Genomic DNA, 16,683 nt, shown 5'->3' on the forward strand with positions numbered 1-16,683 from the left:
GCTGAATACACTTCCTATGATAACTATCAGTGTGAACTAGAGCTGAATACACTTCCTATGATAACTATCAGTGCGTATCATGGCTGAATACATTTCATAGGTAACTGAATGCAAAACACTCAAGCACATCTTTATGCCAATAATTCCTAAATACATTTTCTTACTCTATTATTTCCAACTTCGAAGCCTTAAATATAGACGACGACGACGACGACGCCGCCGCCGCCGCCGCCGCCACCGCCACCACCACCACCCCCGTCCTGCTGCCCCATGGCAAATTATCACAGGACCCAGGCTGGCCTCAAATTTTGGATCCTTTCCCTGCCTCCAAAACAGGCATGTGCTACCACATCTGGTATCACAATGTCTTTTTGACATAGCTATAGTTTGTGTGGGTGTATACTATGTAGTGTATGTTATGTATATGCACATGTAAGTACAAGGCATGTACATGTGTAAACCAGAGTCTGACACCATGTTTTCTTCTATTGTTCTCTAGCTAACATTTTGAAACAGAGACTGACTGAACCTGAAGCTCACCAATTTAGCTAATCTGGCCAGGGAGTTCTGGAGAATCACCTGTCTCCACCTACAAGTGCTGGGCTTACAGGTATACAATGCCACAACAGTTTTTTGTTTGTTTGTCTGTTTTTATGTGAGAGCTAGGGTTGTGAGCTCTGGCTAGCCCTCATGCTTGCACAGCCAGCACTCTGCCCAGTGAGCTATCTCCCCAGCACCACACTCTTCTATAGGTTTCCGGGGTGTCCAGAATAGAACAGAGTTCTCGGAACACCTGACTGCTTTCTCGCCATCTGCTTTACTCCTCATTTCCTTTTTTGCAGGCTGATCTTCATGTCTGCTCTGCAGTACCTAGGGCACAACACACCAGCCACATTTACACTCTGTTCTTTAAACACCCGGTCATTCTTTTCCTCCTGCCAATGTAATTTCTTTTTTTCTTTCAGAGCCACACATGGCTCAGCACCTGCCATTTCACTCACAACACATTTTCAACACAGCTGTCTCTGGCTAACGCTACTAAAGCCACCCCAGTCTACTGTCCATTTTAATTCTTTTGGTACCACTAATGGTTTGTTTACTGCTTGTCTTCCTTTAAAATGGAATCTTCATGAGACAGAGATAGCTGCAGTCTTATTAACCATCACATAATCATTAATTAAAGTAATACATAAACAATAACTACTGTCTGCCAAATGAGTTGGACTTAACACAAAAGAAAAATTTTTTAAATAATGCTTTCCTCAAATGAGCATGCCAAGTAATTTCTAAGTCCTTTTACACATTTTTTCAGGGAAAAATCAATACAATAGAACACTATAAGATGCCTTTACCTTTTGCACTTTTTACACTTTTAGAACGGATTCTCCAAAATCCACGTGCTCAAGGCCTTCCTCTGTATGACTGACTATCAGAACCCTATTTAAACAAGAAAGAAAAGTTAACTCTATTCAACTTATATACAGTTTTAACACAAAAACATTTTAACTAATTCTTAAACATAGAAGATTTAGAACTTTGTTATAAAAATGAACAATAAAATTGAAATTCTATAAACTGATTCCATAAAAAAATAGTTTTAAAACTACAAATAAGGCCAGGAGCCTAGGGGAAAACCAAATACTATTCTTTTTCTAAAGGAATATATCCACAAAATGACTTTTATCAATGTTCTACTCATATACACTCATATACTCAGAGATCAGTGCCTTGCTTAGCCATCATCAGAGAAGTTTCCTGCTGCAGCAGATGAAAAGAAATACAGAGACCCATTGGCAGACAATGTGAAGAGAAAACGAAAGATTTTGGAATTCTCAGTCCTAAACGAAATGTCTCCATGAAACCCCTCCCCTCAGGGCTCAGGGAACCCTGAGGAAGAGGTGGAAAGAGTGTCCGAGGCAGAGTGGATGAAGAACACCAAGGAAACAAGGAAACAAGGCCTTTTAAACACAGTGGCCGATGGACATATAACCTCACGGAGGCTAAGGCAACAGGCACAGGGTCTGCACAAGTCTTCAACAGATGGGGTGCCAGAGCGGAGAGAAGTGTACAGAAGCCCCCACCCCAAACCCAGAAGCTATGGTTCACTTGATAACCATTCGAAAATGACAGTTCTCTCCAACGGAGTCTGGGGACATAAAGCCAAGTCCCATGCCTAGCAGGAGATGGCCAATACAGAATGAACTCAATAGCATTTTGAAGGGTCTCTGTCCCATAAGGTTTTGACAAGGCTTTGTGTGTGTGTGTGTGTGTGTGTTCTGGCTTCTGGTTTTGTGTTTTTAGGGAATTCTTGTGTGAACAAAAATGTGTCTCTGCATCTTCATGTGTATGCTGTACTTTTTTCCCTTGGGCTATTAATTTCTGTTTGTCCTGTTCTGTTTGTTTTTGCTATTGTTGTTGTTGTTGTTATTATTATTATTATTATTTAGAGGCCTGCAAGCAGAAAGAGTGTGGATTCCAATAGGAAGGTTTGGGGGATCTAAGAGGAGGAAAATCAGATTCAAAATATATTATACAAAATAAATCTCTTTTTAATAAAATAAAAAAAGAGAAGACAGAAGACAGAAAGAAATCTATAATTAAGATAAATCACTTTTAATTCTCTACAGAAATTGAACTATAGATATTTTTAAAAACTACACAAAAATCCTAATGGGCATATAATATAAATAAATAAATGTAAGATGTGATATCAGTAACGTAAAACAGGAGGAAGAGTAAATGACTTGAATTTCTGTGCTTAATTCAAGTTTTCAGCTTAAAGAGACTGTCACATTTTATTTACTATCCATGACAATAACAGATATTTCTATGGATACACAGAAAGAAATGTGAAAACAGTGCAAGCACAATAACATAAAGAGAACAAAATAAATGCAGATGAAACTGGCAAGAAGAGCACTAGCAAACTGGAAAACAAGGGATTACACTAACCTAAGTACGAGTAACTCAAGTGTACGAGTAACTGTCCTAGAGTGAGACAGAGAATAGCTGAATGAATTCAAAATAGCTAAGATCCAACCATGTAATATCTTAAGCCTCACTTTAGATTTAAAAGTATATATGGGCTAGAACTGAAAGGACAGAGAGAAATATTCCACATAGGGAAGTGACAAACAAAAACAGGCACACGGGGGCATACTTACAAAGATAAATATTATACATGACAGGAAAGTGTCACTTCACTCAAAAGCTACAGCAATTACGACGTACACTCCCACCAAGAAAGCATCCAAATAAAAAAAGCAGCGTGAAGAGAAATAAAACTAAAGGTTTCGATGATGGACAGTTCATCCTGATGAAAAATAAAAGCAAACTTACATTACAGACCAAACACACAAAGAATATTTCAAATTCACAGTCACAGAATGTACACTCTTCTCAAATACACTGAAAAGTCTATAGAACAAGTCACACGTTAGATCATAAATCAAGCTTTAACAAATTTAAGTCTGAAGTATGCTTTCCAACCACAATAGAATAAAAACAGAATTTTGCTAATGTGCAAATTTAACAATACATTACTAGATAACCAAAGAGCTGAAGACCAAATCAAGAAGGAAATGATCAAGTATTTTGAGAGAAACAAAAGCACATCAAAATGTAAAGGATTTTTTACATTTTAGAGCAGTACTTAAATACCCACAATAAAAACTACCACACCCAGAGTGCAGCTCTTTGAAGGGCACTTGCCTGATGCACTCACAGTCTTGGGTCCAACATCAAGCTCTGAAAAAGGAAAATTAAGAAACCTCAAAGAACCATAAAGGAAAATAACCAAGTCTGTAGTCTGCTGAAGGAAGGAAATAAACATCAACCAGAAATAAGACCCACCTCCAAAATCAACAAAGCTAAGCCTTAAAAAAAATTAAATGAATTTATGTCCAATTCTATGAAGTAGATTCAGATAGAGCAAATCAGAAATAGGAGACAATTGAACTGAAGCCACAGACACAGTACTGTAAGACATTACCACAACCACTACAAACCAGACAAAAAACTGGATAAACTCCTACACACATACTGCCTATCAAGATTTAAAGATGAAAGGAATCTAAACAGATAAATATACTGACCCGATAACCAAAAACTACTCACAAAGAAAAACCAAACTGGCTTCACTGGTTCTATCAAACCATGACTGAGTTAACACCTTTTCTCCTCAAACTCTTCCAAAGAACTTCAGTGATATTACAAAGTGATTCCACAAAGACAGCACGACCTTCTTAACAAAAATCCAAAGGAGAAACAGAAGTACAGAGAAAGTCCTATGTCCATGATGGATAGCTCAAATTGTTTTCTTCACAGGATATAGACTCACCCAGGAAGTCCGGATGTTCCTGTGAGGGATTCCCGGGATTTGGGTGACTGAGGTACCAAGACCAACTATGATGTGAGCAGCATCATCCCCTGGGCTGGGGTCCTGGACTGCATGTAAAAGAAACAGATAGTTGAGGAAAGAGCTTTCAATGGGACCAGCTGCCTCAAGTTCTGGCTGCCATGCTTACTTGCTTACTCACTAAGCACTCTAGTAACTGAGTTACAGCCTCAGCCAGGAATTTGTTCTTCTTAAAGGAAAACCCATGGCTCAGTTGCTAGCACTTGCCTATGAAGCATGGAGCCCTAGTTTGATAACACACCAAATAAGCTAAGCATGATAGTGCATGTTTGCAATTCTAACACTCACTCAAGGAGGTGAAGGCAGGAGGGTTAAAAGTAATAAAAGGCATCCTCCCTCAGCTACATACTAAGTTCAAGACTAGCCTGGGTTACACCAGACCCTGACTTTTAAAGGGGGAGGAGGGACCCAGGCACATAAAAAATCTGAGAATATACAGATCCTTTGACCCGATAATTTCACTTTGGGAAATAGACAACCAGAAGCACCATAAGTTTTATAATCACCAAAATATTACTTAAACTAAAGTGCTGTGGGAGGTCTTTCTATGTGTTGTTTTTATTGGTTAATGAATAAAGAAGCTGCTTTGGGCCTATAGTGGGACAAAACAGAGGTAGGTAAGGAAAACTAAATGCTGGGAAGAAGAAGGCTGAGTCGGGAGATGCCATGAAACCACCTAAGGAGAAAGACGCAAGCTGTAAGGTGGAACCTTGCCGTTAGCTGATGTGGGAGTGTCATATATCAATCTGTTGATTTCATTGGTTAAGGAATAAAGAAACTGCTTGGCCCTCATAGGTTAAAACATAGGTGGGAGGAGTAAACAGAACAGAAGGCTGGGAGAAAGAAGCTGAGTCAGTGAGTCGCCATGATTCTCCCACTCCAGGCAGACGCAGGTTAAGATCATTCCTGGTAAGCCAGCTCGTGGGCTAAACAGATTATTAGAAATGGGCTAGACCAGGTGCGAGAGTTAGCTGAGCCGAGAAAAGGCTAGATAGAAATGGGCCAAGCAGTGTTTAAAAGAATACAGTTTCCGTGTAATTATTTCGGGTAAAGCTAGCCGTGCGGGTGGCCAGGTGCCGGGGACGCAGCCCGCTGCTCTTACTTCAACAGTTAGCCATGAACCTCTGGGTAAAATATAAAATAATAGAAATGGGTTAATTTAAGAAGTAAGAGTGAGCTAGAAATATGCATAAGCTAATAGGCCAAGCAGTGATTTAATTAATATAGTTCTGTGCGATTATTTTGGTTCTGATCAGCCAAGAACAAACAAGCGGTCTTCATACAACAGTAAAGCTATAAAAAAATTGTATGTCCAATTGTACTTAGAGTGGGACCAGAACAGAATCAAATCTACAGTATATGATGGCTTCTGAGATGCTTTGTGGACAATGGTTTTCACATTTTCTTTTGTATATTCTAAAATATCCTTCATGAAAACACATTCTTTTTCTAATTAGAAAGCTGAAGTATTCTTTTTATCTTTTTATGAATTTGATGTCTAATACTATAGCTCGACCTACATGTAAGAAGGAAGATAAAATACATGTTATTTATTCCAAAAAACAAACACATGAGCAAAAAATTACTTTCCTATGTATTTACATCACTCAAAGGAGGGAAATTCTTTTAACTTGATTTAATTATTGCTAATTATCATTATCAAAAGACAACTCAAAACCTTAAAGATAAAAACTAAAATTATAAATTTTCTATAATTTATAAATTAAAACTATAACTTGTTTATAATCTAATAACATGTTGATTCATGACCTACTTTAGAATTTTGTTGATACCACAAATTTTGTTTCCTGATACAAACATTAATCAAAAGTAGAGCTAAAGTTTAGCTGGTATGATACAAAACTCAAGCAATATTCTTTAAAACCGCACCCCAAACCAGGTTTATGAATCAAGCCTTGTGGCGGTACCACAGATACTTCCTGTAGTAAGTTCTCTTAATAAAACATATGGCCATTTCAACAATTCAACAAATATATCTCTACAAATTTTACCTAAGTCTCCTGTTTGTATAGTGTCCAAATAAATATGAGAACCTATTTTTCTCTTCTAAAAAAACTACTTCATTGTTATGTCATATTTTTTAAAAAATGACATTAATTTCTAAATGCACATTAAAAAGATATGATGTGATTTAAGTGTGAAACAGATACCCAAATTTAACTAATCCACAAATTTTGTAAGAGTCCATTAACTTAAAAAGCCAAATGTTTGTGGACTTCTTAAATGGGTCACCAAAGATGAAAGAGAAAAAACTGTACCAACCTAAAAGAAGGCCAGTCTTTCATCAGTGCACAAATCTTCAGGAGGTCTGCTAGGAAATCTGATCTGTGCAGCACTACTACTAAAGCACAAGGCTTAGACACACAGGCACACACAGGCACACACACTTGTTCAAAGTACATTACACACGTGCATGAGCATGCTCTTATGGAACTCTGATAAGAAACACACACATATACAACTCCATGTCGCCAGTGAAAACAACACACCATCTATCCTCCTCCCACAGCAGTTAACTCCAACATATCCATTATGTTTATATCCATCCCATCAACGAGGCTATACTTAAAACATCACCCACAGTAAATAAACCCTTTTTCAAGGCTTGAAAAGTCCTCTGAATATTTTTCAGCATAATCACTTCACTAAAATGACAGTTACCCTGATTTATTAAAACTTGTGTTAAGTGCCAAATCACTTTTGTACAACCAAGTAGGCCAAGCAAATTCACAGCCATCTGACTAGTTTAAGTAAACATTCTGAACCACAGATTATTTAGAAAATAAGAGCCATAATATTTTCTCTTCACTCCAATAATTACTCTACATATTTGTCTTTAGTCTTTTTAATGGCAAGTAATGGCTTCCTCTGAACCTGTGGAGTGACAAGGCTCAAACTGCACAAAGATCTCTGCAGCCGCTAAGGAGCAATTACGTGAGGAGCACGCAGATGTGTCCACACACACTACTGCAGGAGCAGAGAGCAGCGAGCACAACATGAACCCACACGGAGAAGATACAGCCTGCAGATCTCTACTATGCACCTCAAGTTCTCGCTTTCCAGTCACTCTCCATTGAGCTGAGCCCACACAGTGAATTTATACTTCACATATTAATTTTTCAATTATGAAATTTGAGTTGATTCATGTTCTGATTTTCAGGAAAAAATTTCAAATATCAGAAGCAAATCCTACACCCTATTTTTCCATTCACATCAAGTGCTTAGTTTTAACTCAAGGCTTGTTTAAGGACTTTCTTATAATTCTATTTTCTGGCTCCTCTCATGGTTTCCTTAAGAAATGTAGGTTCATGTTGTGCTCGCTGCTCTCTGCTCCTGCAGTAGTGTGTGTGGACACATCTGCGTGCTCCTCACGTAATTGCTCCTTAGCGGCTGCAGAGATCTTTGTGCAGTTTGAGCCTTGTCACTCCACAGGTTCAGAGGAAGCCATTACCTGCCATTAAAAAGACTAAAAATTTCCTTTTTTATGGCAAGAATTTGCAGTGCATTCTAGATACTCCAAATATTGGCCACGGGACTGTAGGCTCTAGTAAGGCTCTCTTGGGAACATGACTTTAAGTTTAGACCACGGGTTCTAAGTAGCATTACATGGGGGTAGCGGTCCCCATGAAAGTTCAATCCTCAAAGCTTTTGGCTTAACTGCAAGGGATGACATACTATCTGTATGCAGAACCCGAGCTGTGGTTTATCTTATAGGGCATTTCTCTGGGCTCTGATTTTTGGATTCTATTCTGAACTCAAGTAGCTTGAATGTAGTTGGGGCCCTTGTGGATTTGGACACACACACACAAAGTTGTCTTTTCTTAGGATTTCCAAATCATGGTCCAGCTTCCAAGGAGCTTTTCCACTTCTTCAGGCCAGAGACACTTTCCTTCACCTTTATGATGAATGTATATGCTACCATGGCAATGAAACCATAACCCTGTTTCAGGATAGGAGGGGAAAGAAAATGAGGAGAGCGCCTTTCCCACAGTCCTCACGACCGATTTGTAGCATATCCCCTCCACTCATCCGTACACAGCTGTTCAGTGCCAACTTCCTTCCCAGCCCAACTCCTACTATTTACTTGTCAGGGTTGACTTTTGTCTCCCAGCCAGAGTGCCTGACTCTCACCAGTTAAAAAGGTTTATGGATTCTGCTTTAGCCAATGCATTTCCCACGTTTCACAACCAGTCTTTCCATATTATCTTCAGAGTCACTGATGATTAATGCACGAGGCCTGTCATTTTGTAGCATTACTGATAGCTGCGATTCCTCTAAAGATATCTTACAACTGTATAATCCTGTATAAATGTTTGCTTTCTTTTTTTACTTTCACTCACCAATCATTTTCAAAATCTGGAACAATTCTCCTTCATTAATACTCCTGTACACTATCTTTACATGTTGTGAACTAAGACTCTGTAAGGTGAACTGTTGAAGAAACTGTGTAGACAAGTTCCATTATAAAATGAGATTTGTTGCAGAGTTAGGGGAAGTTCAGAAAACTTACATGAATTCTCCAAATGAGTGTGTTTGTGTGTGTGTGCACGCACACATGCATGCACACTAAGGCTTTACAATGAATTAGTTCCTCTGTTTCTTAGAGGCTATTAATTCTTAAAATAGCAGTTCACCTTGCCATTTAAAGCATTCATAAAATATTATGTAATTAAGTATACCAATAAATCTAGTCAATGAATTGATAGCATTCTATAAATAACAGATCTGAAGAAAATTTCTATTTCCATCAAAATGCTACTCTAGTTAACAAAAACTCGTCAAATCCCCAAAAGCAAACCTTTGAAGAAGCTGGCATTACTGTGATCGTGCCTATCTGAGAGACATGGAACCTCAACCAGTCTTTTTTCTTCCACTCAACTAATACTTAAATAGTCAACCACGTGCCAAGTTATTGCTAGCTGTGGGAGATCAATCAATGGAGAGCAAAACTCGCACAATGAATAATTGTAGCAAACCTCCAAACACCTACAGCCAGAATTTTTTTTTCTAAATGCCCCAAGGGTGTGTAGTAAAATGATTGGCTTTACAATTCTGTGATGAGTTAATATCATTTAATAAAAGTTACGATTGGAGATTGAAAAAAAAAAAGGAACTGGATTCAGAAAGATGGATATGCCCAGATGCTATCAAGTGTTCCGGAGGAACAACAGAGGTAAATACTAAAATCCTGGTCTTTCTTCTAGTAGTATAGGACTGCCTGTATCTAACTTCAGTTAGTTCCTCAAAATCATTCTCTTAAGTCATCCACGGGGCAGTGCACTTTCATCTTTAATGTACTAGTTTTAATAACTGTCATTAAGTGGTTTCCAAATGATATCAATTCTTTTACTTAATAAATAAAATGAACAAGCTATCACCACACATTATGGAAAAATAGAAAATGTGTAAATGACACATACAGGCATTTACATGTAAAATAGAGACAACTTTAAAACATGGTAAAAACTTAAAATTTCTATATTAATTATATACATATATCCACTCATTAATGAATATATTCTCTTAATTTATTCCCTACTTTAAAAAAGAAACACATGTTAGTCTACCTAATATGGGTTACTCTTCCCAGGATAGAAAAGAGCCTAAGTCAGTCACTAAGAGCTGGTACCGACTCTTACCTCCAGTTGTCAACCTTCCCCTACTCCTATACTTTATAAACCCTAGCAATTGACCTACAAATACTCCTACTACACAGAGCAAGGGTGTGATTAATCCTCACTGTTAACTTGACTGGACTTAGATGAGACGAGGAGACACAGCTGGGAGTTTCCACAGAGGTTCACCTAAAGCAAAGACTCACACTAAAGGTGGATGGTGCTCTCCCACGGGGTGAGTCCTAGACTCGATAAAAGAGACAACAGGAAAGTGAGCTGGGCATCAGCATTCATGCTGGTCTCTCTGATTCTTGACTGCAGACACAACGTGACAGCTTCCTCAGAGCCCCACTGCCTTGCCTTCCCCAATGTACCCCTCAAACTATGAAGCACAATAAAGTCTCCCTTCCTTCCTTGAGTTGCTTTTATTAAGTGTTTTGTCAGAGAAGTAAGGAGTCAGCTAATGTATTCTGCAAAGGACGGTCTTGAAGAAGGGTCCTAAAGTCCCTGTTGCCACCACTGTACAGTCACCATAGTTTAAAAGTAGTTACACAGTCCACAGAAAACAAGAGAGGCTACATCTGAGTAAAATCAACACTGAAATTTGAATTTCACCTTTCTATATGTCACACATTATACTTAAGAGATTTTTTTAAAAGTAAACAGTCTTAGCTTATGAGTCACAGAGAAGTAAGCAGCTAGCACGCCGAATGTGGTAGACCTCTGATGTGAACCGGAGCTGTAGCAGGGAACTTATCACATAACAGAGAAACAGAAAGTGTACAAATGATACTGCATTTACATGTAAAATATTAAGGCAACTCTAAAACATGGTAATCATTACTCCGTCTAAAACCTAACAAATAATTCTTATTCTACTATTCAGACTTTTGCAGATAACCTCCATCACAGGAAATGGAAAATTACAGCTCTTATTTTTCAGAGGGAATTGGGAAAATCTCAGAGATTGATTTTAAAAAAGAGCACATTTGGATTTCAGTTATTTTTCATTCTGTTATCACATGGATATAAAATGGTTCCTGGGGCTCATGTGTTAGAGGCTTAGTCCCAGGGAGTGGTGCTGCTCACAGGTACTGCGCCATAAGGATGCTAACCTTACCAATGAATTAATCCACAGCTAAATGGGCTATAAGGAGATGGCAGCTGCTTAGAAGAAACGGGTTACTAGGAGTGTGCCTTGGAAAAGCAGGCTTTCTTCCCAGTTTTCATATCTATATGAGGTAAGCAACCTCTCCACACGTTGCTGCTCCCATGAAGCTCTGCCTCCCCACAGACCCGCAGCAACAGAACAAGCAGATGATGAACTAAAACCTCTGAAACGGAACCAAAATAAAACTTTCCTCAATCAAAATTTGTTTTCAGTTCTTTTGTTATGGCAATTGGAAGCTAACTAATACATATTCCTTATAAAAAATGAAAACCTCACTATTTTTAAATAAAAACTACAAAGAAAAGAAGCAGACTATGCTCCAAATACATTTATACTTCCTTGGTCTATGTTTACCAGGATAATGAAATCCACCACATGACAAAAACAAAACAACAACAACAAAACCCACAGAGCCACACCTCTGAGCTCAAAGAAAAGGCTGGAGGTTACTGAGTGAAATCCATCAAGTTCAAAGACTGATCTAGAAGGACTGCAGAAGTTTCCAAAGGCCTCTCTCCTAACAACTGACAGAATCAGCTTCTGAGTTTTACACCGACACAAAAAAATAACTCTACAAACAAGGCAGCTGCTAACCAGATTCCAAGTATAACACTGACTCCACTATTACTATTTTTAAAATACTGAACAACTGTAGGGACACTCCTATTTTTCAGAAGTTGGAAATATGGCAATGAACATGCCAGACCTCATCAATATCTAGTGTAGGGCACTTCAAATGGATTAAAAACTTGAAGGGCCATCACAGTATAGAAACCATAAAACCATAGGCAAATCAAGGAAACCTCATCAAGAGACCCCTGACCTGATCTTCAAACTTTATATACATTTAAAGGTATATTTATTTATGTGGGGGGGTGGTAAGTCATGTCCATGCACCAGGAAAAGCACGCTAAGCTGGAGATGGTTACAAGTCACTCAAAGAAGTACTAGGAATTGAACTCTAGTCCTCTGGAAGAGCTCTTAGCCACTAAACCATCTCACCAGCCCCCAGGTATATCATGCATTCAAATGCAGACAACTGAACTAAATAAAAGGGAAAAATCATAGGGACCTAGAACTTGGTGCAATTTTTCAGCTTAACTTCAAATACATGATCCACAAACAAACAAAAAAACTGATAAATTAGACTTCATCAATATGTAAAGTTTTGTTCAAAAGACTCTATTAAGACTATGCAGAAAAAGTTTACATACTGTGAAAAATATTTGCAAATCACTGATTATCAATAGTAACCTCATATCAGTAACTTTCCTTCTTCCCAAGTTTTTGTTCAGGTCAACATTTTTCAAAACATTCCCACACCTGTTTCTCTGGTTTCTCCTTATATTTAACCATTTTGCATGTACGATAGGTCTTGCCAGAAGAGAAACTGCAAATCTCTCAGGTTGTGCAAAGTTGCTGATGATAGTTGTCGGGCAGAAGGCAACAAGAAGCAAATGGGAACTGATCTTGAGAAGGGACGTCATTAAGCAGATCTCGTCTTTGCCTGGGACATGGCAGTCTTTAGGCGATGGCCTGTGGTGTGGGGGGAGGATGTTATACTCTGTTAAAGCAAAGGAAATGCTTCTCTAGGGTTGGACAAAGACTTCATCAGGAACTGCAGGGCTCCAAATTCTTAGGTCATACTCTTTCCTCATTAGGGCCCTAACAGACACAGAAAGACACACATTTACTCTCCTTTCCAATTCTGTTACAACAATAAACAGACTGGGGCCCGCTTCCTAGCACAAGCTTTCTGAAACCAACTAGACAATGTCTTCTGTAAAACTGTCATGGAGACCTCTGACTTCTTAAACTGGTCACTGACTAACTTGTCTATTTTCTGAAGTCACAAAGTTATCAAAAGCAACCAATATAAATTTTAAATAAATGTATATGTGTGTATGTATATGTGTATACACACACTCACACACAGTTTTTTCTCTTACAAAGCCTTTATAGGCACTAGAAATTCTAATGAAAAAAGGAGATGATATTGGGAGAGGGACATGGGAGAGGATGGGGAGGAGCTGGAGGATGGAAATGGAAGTTAAGTGAGGGATACTGCATTCAGCTTTTAGAGTATCAATGTGGTCAAAAACAAAAGGTAGAAAACTGAGATGGAAAAGGAAAGGGGGCAAGATGGAAAAATGCAGAGAAGTCCACTATCTTCCTCCTATGAAACAGAGAACTTAAAACACACTGTCTAAGAAATGCAATTGTTCCATTATTATTGCATAGGCATCATTCAAGTAGTAGATTGTTCCATGGCAGACGGTGATGATAAGAGCAGAGAATGACAGTATGAGATGAAGCCTTAGCTTTCTTTGTTGTTGTTTGTTTTGAGACAGGGTTTCTCTGTGTAGCCCTGGCTGTCCTGGAACTAGCTCCTGTAGATCAGGCTGACCTCAGACTCTCAAGAGATTCGCTTGCCTCTGCCTCCCAAGTGCTGGGATTAAAAGCGTGCACCACCACCACCCAGCTTGAACTCTTAGATTTTTTTAGTAGGAGATGAACAGATACAATTTGAAATTACTAAATCAAGAAATAAAAGTGGGTTACAACACAAAGAAGACCCAGCGTCAGATCACTTCTAAGAATTATCTACCAGTCCTCCTTCAAAGCTCTGAAAAGGAAAGGACATTTAAAAATTCATCCTAGAAAATCAAAACTACTTATCAAAACCAGACAAAGATATAAGAAAACCACAAGGAATTAAATTCATTAATATCAGTGAATAAATAATATAAATAATTACTTAAATACAAAAAACAATTACTGAATATATCCTATGACTAGGTACTATTTTAGGAACTGAGCTGATCAGTAAATAAAACCAAGCCCCTTATGATTGGCACAATACTTCAAATTATTTTTATAACTACAAAAAGGATTTTAGTAATATCTTTAGAAAGGAATCTCAAAGCTTTTAACAAATGGTAAGGAGCAGAGAGGATCTAAAGAAAAACAACGGCCTCCCTCCTGTAGCACACAAGCAGGTGGGTGGTAAGAGTCAGGCGAAGGAAGCCCTCAGTGCAGGGCTGTTCCAATTATACTTCACTGGGCTCATCAAATATTATACCATAATCATTAAAGTGACTGTTTCGATGCTGGTAATCATAGTGTAGATATAATTTGGGCTAAATGTCAAATAATTATTACTAGACTTTTAGACCATGTACTAATCCTGAGAGACACAAGCAACCACAAAGCATCAGGTGTTTGCTGAAAAAGCGAAGAGTGTGATGCACCCTAAGGTCAGCAGACAAGGATTTAACTTCTGTTCCTCCATTCAGTGCTCATTTAAGATAACCACAGAGATCTTCTGTACAATGACTACTTTTCAAGGCAGGACATCCTCAAATTCCAAATAGGAGATCAGGAATTCCAGACCAGCTTGGGAAACTCAGTAAATCTTTGCCTCAAACACTGACAAAATTGGCAGGGCAGTGATGACCATACCTTTTAATTCCAGCACTAAGAAAACAGAGAGATAGGAAGATCTCTGTAAGTTTGAGTCCAGCCTGATCCACAGAGCAAGTTTCAGGGCAGGCTCCAAAGCTACACAAAGAAATGCAATCTCAAAAACCCAAAAATAAATAAATAAAACAAAAAAACAAACAAAAAAACTGAGCTGAAGGGATTGCATGGTAGCACATAATTCTAATTTCAAAGCTGGGGAGACAGAAACAAGAGGATACCTGGGGTTTGCTGCCAGACTAACCAAATTAGTGAGTTCTAAGTGCCTCAAATAGCAAGATAGTAACAACACATTAGACAAGTTTCTTGTTATAGTTGGAAATTAACACAGAAACCCATGCTGAATTATGAGTGGAGTGAGAGACTTTGGAGAGAGCAGTCCTAAATGGAAGGTCTTCATCAAGCACCTCCCCTCAAGGCTCAGTGATCTAAGGGAAAGAAAAGGCAGTAAGACAGTAAGAGCCAGTGATGATGATGACTCCAAGGGAAGTGTGTTCCAGACACAGCAGAGCTGATCCATGAACTTAGAAATGTGGCAGCACGCACAGGACCTGCAGCAGGGCCAAGACAGATGGAGCCCAGCACTGAGGGCAATGGCAATACAGGATCCTCCCCTAACCAAGAAGCTATCTGCAATCGATATCCACCTATGGTGGGAAAACCAGTTTTCTACAATGAGTCTATGGATCACACTTCAGGGCAGGGCCCCACCAGGAGTAGTTGGCCAACACAAAAGGAACTTGATTGTGGACCTTTTGTTTCATTTTTGCTTTGTTTTGACCTTTTTTTTTATTGGTCTTTTGCTTGTTTATTTTGTGTGGGGTTGTTGTATTTCTCATTTTGTTTTTATTTTTGAAAGAGGAAAAATAAAGTTGGGTGGGTAGAGTTCAGGAGGATTTGGAAGGAACTGGGGGAGGGGAAAACATGATTAAAATTAAGTATATAACAAAAAAAGGCAATAAGAACAGAAAAAAGAAGCAAGGCAGAGAGTTAAGAGCCAAGGAAGATACCCAGTGCCAGCCTTTGGTTTCAGCGTGGGCACACATGAGCACGTGCACCTTCAACACACACACACACACACACACACACACACACACACACACACACGAGGAGAGGTGGAGAAGAAAAAACTAACAAAACCATACAAAAGCCCAACTGGTATAGAAAAAAATGCTTAGCATCACTGCTCATTAGGAAATGTAAAACAAAACCACAATGAAGTATTTCCTCATTCTATTAAGAATGACTAATACCAAAAAGGACTAAAGATAACAAGTGCTGACAGGGACACAGAGGAAAAATGAACTCTTACATACTCCTGGTAGGAATGTAAAGGAGTGTGGCCTGGTACAGAAAACAGTATGGACACTCCTCAACTACATTAACAACAATCCACCAATTCCACAGCTGTCTATAAAAGGATTGCAGTCAGGCCGGGTGATGGTGGCGCATGCCTTTAATCCCAGCATTTGAGAGGCAGAGGCAGACAGATCTCTCTGAGTTTGAGGCCTGCCTGGTCTACAGGGTGAGTTCCAGGACAGCCAGGGCTACACAGAGAAATCCTGCCTCAAAAACAAAACAAAACAAAAAGAACTGCAGCAATATGTTGAAGAGAAACCTATGTTTCTATGTTCACTAGATATATGACTGTGTCCACCAACAGACACACAGATTTTTAAAAGGAGAAGGTATACATAAATTTTTTTCTCCATATCTTTTAAAGGCAACCAAGTTCAGTTAAAATATGAATGTGGCTAATGAGAGAGAAAAACTGAGTGCTAAATTTTACTTTAAATTTAAGTACACATGACTCATAACTACTCCATTAACATGGACAACTGAATGTTACTACTACTTTCAGAATACACTCAAGTTTTATTATCTAATATGCTGGCCTATTTTTATATTTTCCCACAAATATAATACTTATTTTTAGAACATTTGTGGGAAAACAATCTCTATTTTTTTTTTTTTTTTTT

General features: G+C 38.5%; 1 protein-coding gene across 5 annotated transcripts in view; it reads right to left on the reverse strand.

Annotated features, from left to right (window-relative positions):
• Positions 1-16,683, reverse strand: part of Clock (clock circadian regulator) — an 85,917-nt gene that overhangs the window by 58,267 nt on the left and 10,967 nt on the right. For 3 of the 5 annotated variants that reach the window (XM_026785162.1, XM_026785163.1, XM_013350778.2), the window contains exons 3-4: positions 4,340-4,446; positions 1,353-1,437 (exon numbers count right to left, since the gene is read on the reverse strand). The gene's annotated coding sequence lies outside the window, so the exon portion shown is untranslated. Of the gene's footprint in view, positions 1-1,352; positions 1,438-3,164; positions 3,314-4,339; positions 4,447-16,683 lie in introns of all 5 variants that reach the window. The other 2 variants (XM_013350779.2, XM_026785161.1) reach the window with 2 other exon arrangements.

This window comes from Microtus ochrogaster, linkage group LG1 (assembly GCF_000317375.1).
Source record: "Microtus ochrogaster isolate Prairie Vole_2 linkage group LG1, MicOch1.0, whole genome shotgun sequence".
Taxonomy (NCBI): Eukaryota; Metazoa; Chordata; class Mammalia; order Rodentia; family Cricetidae; genus Microtus; species Microtus ochrogaster.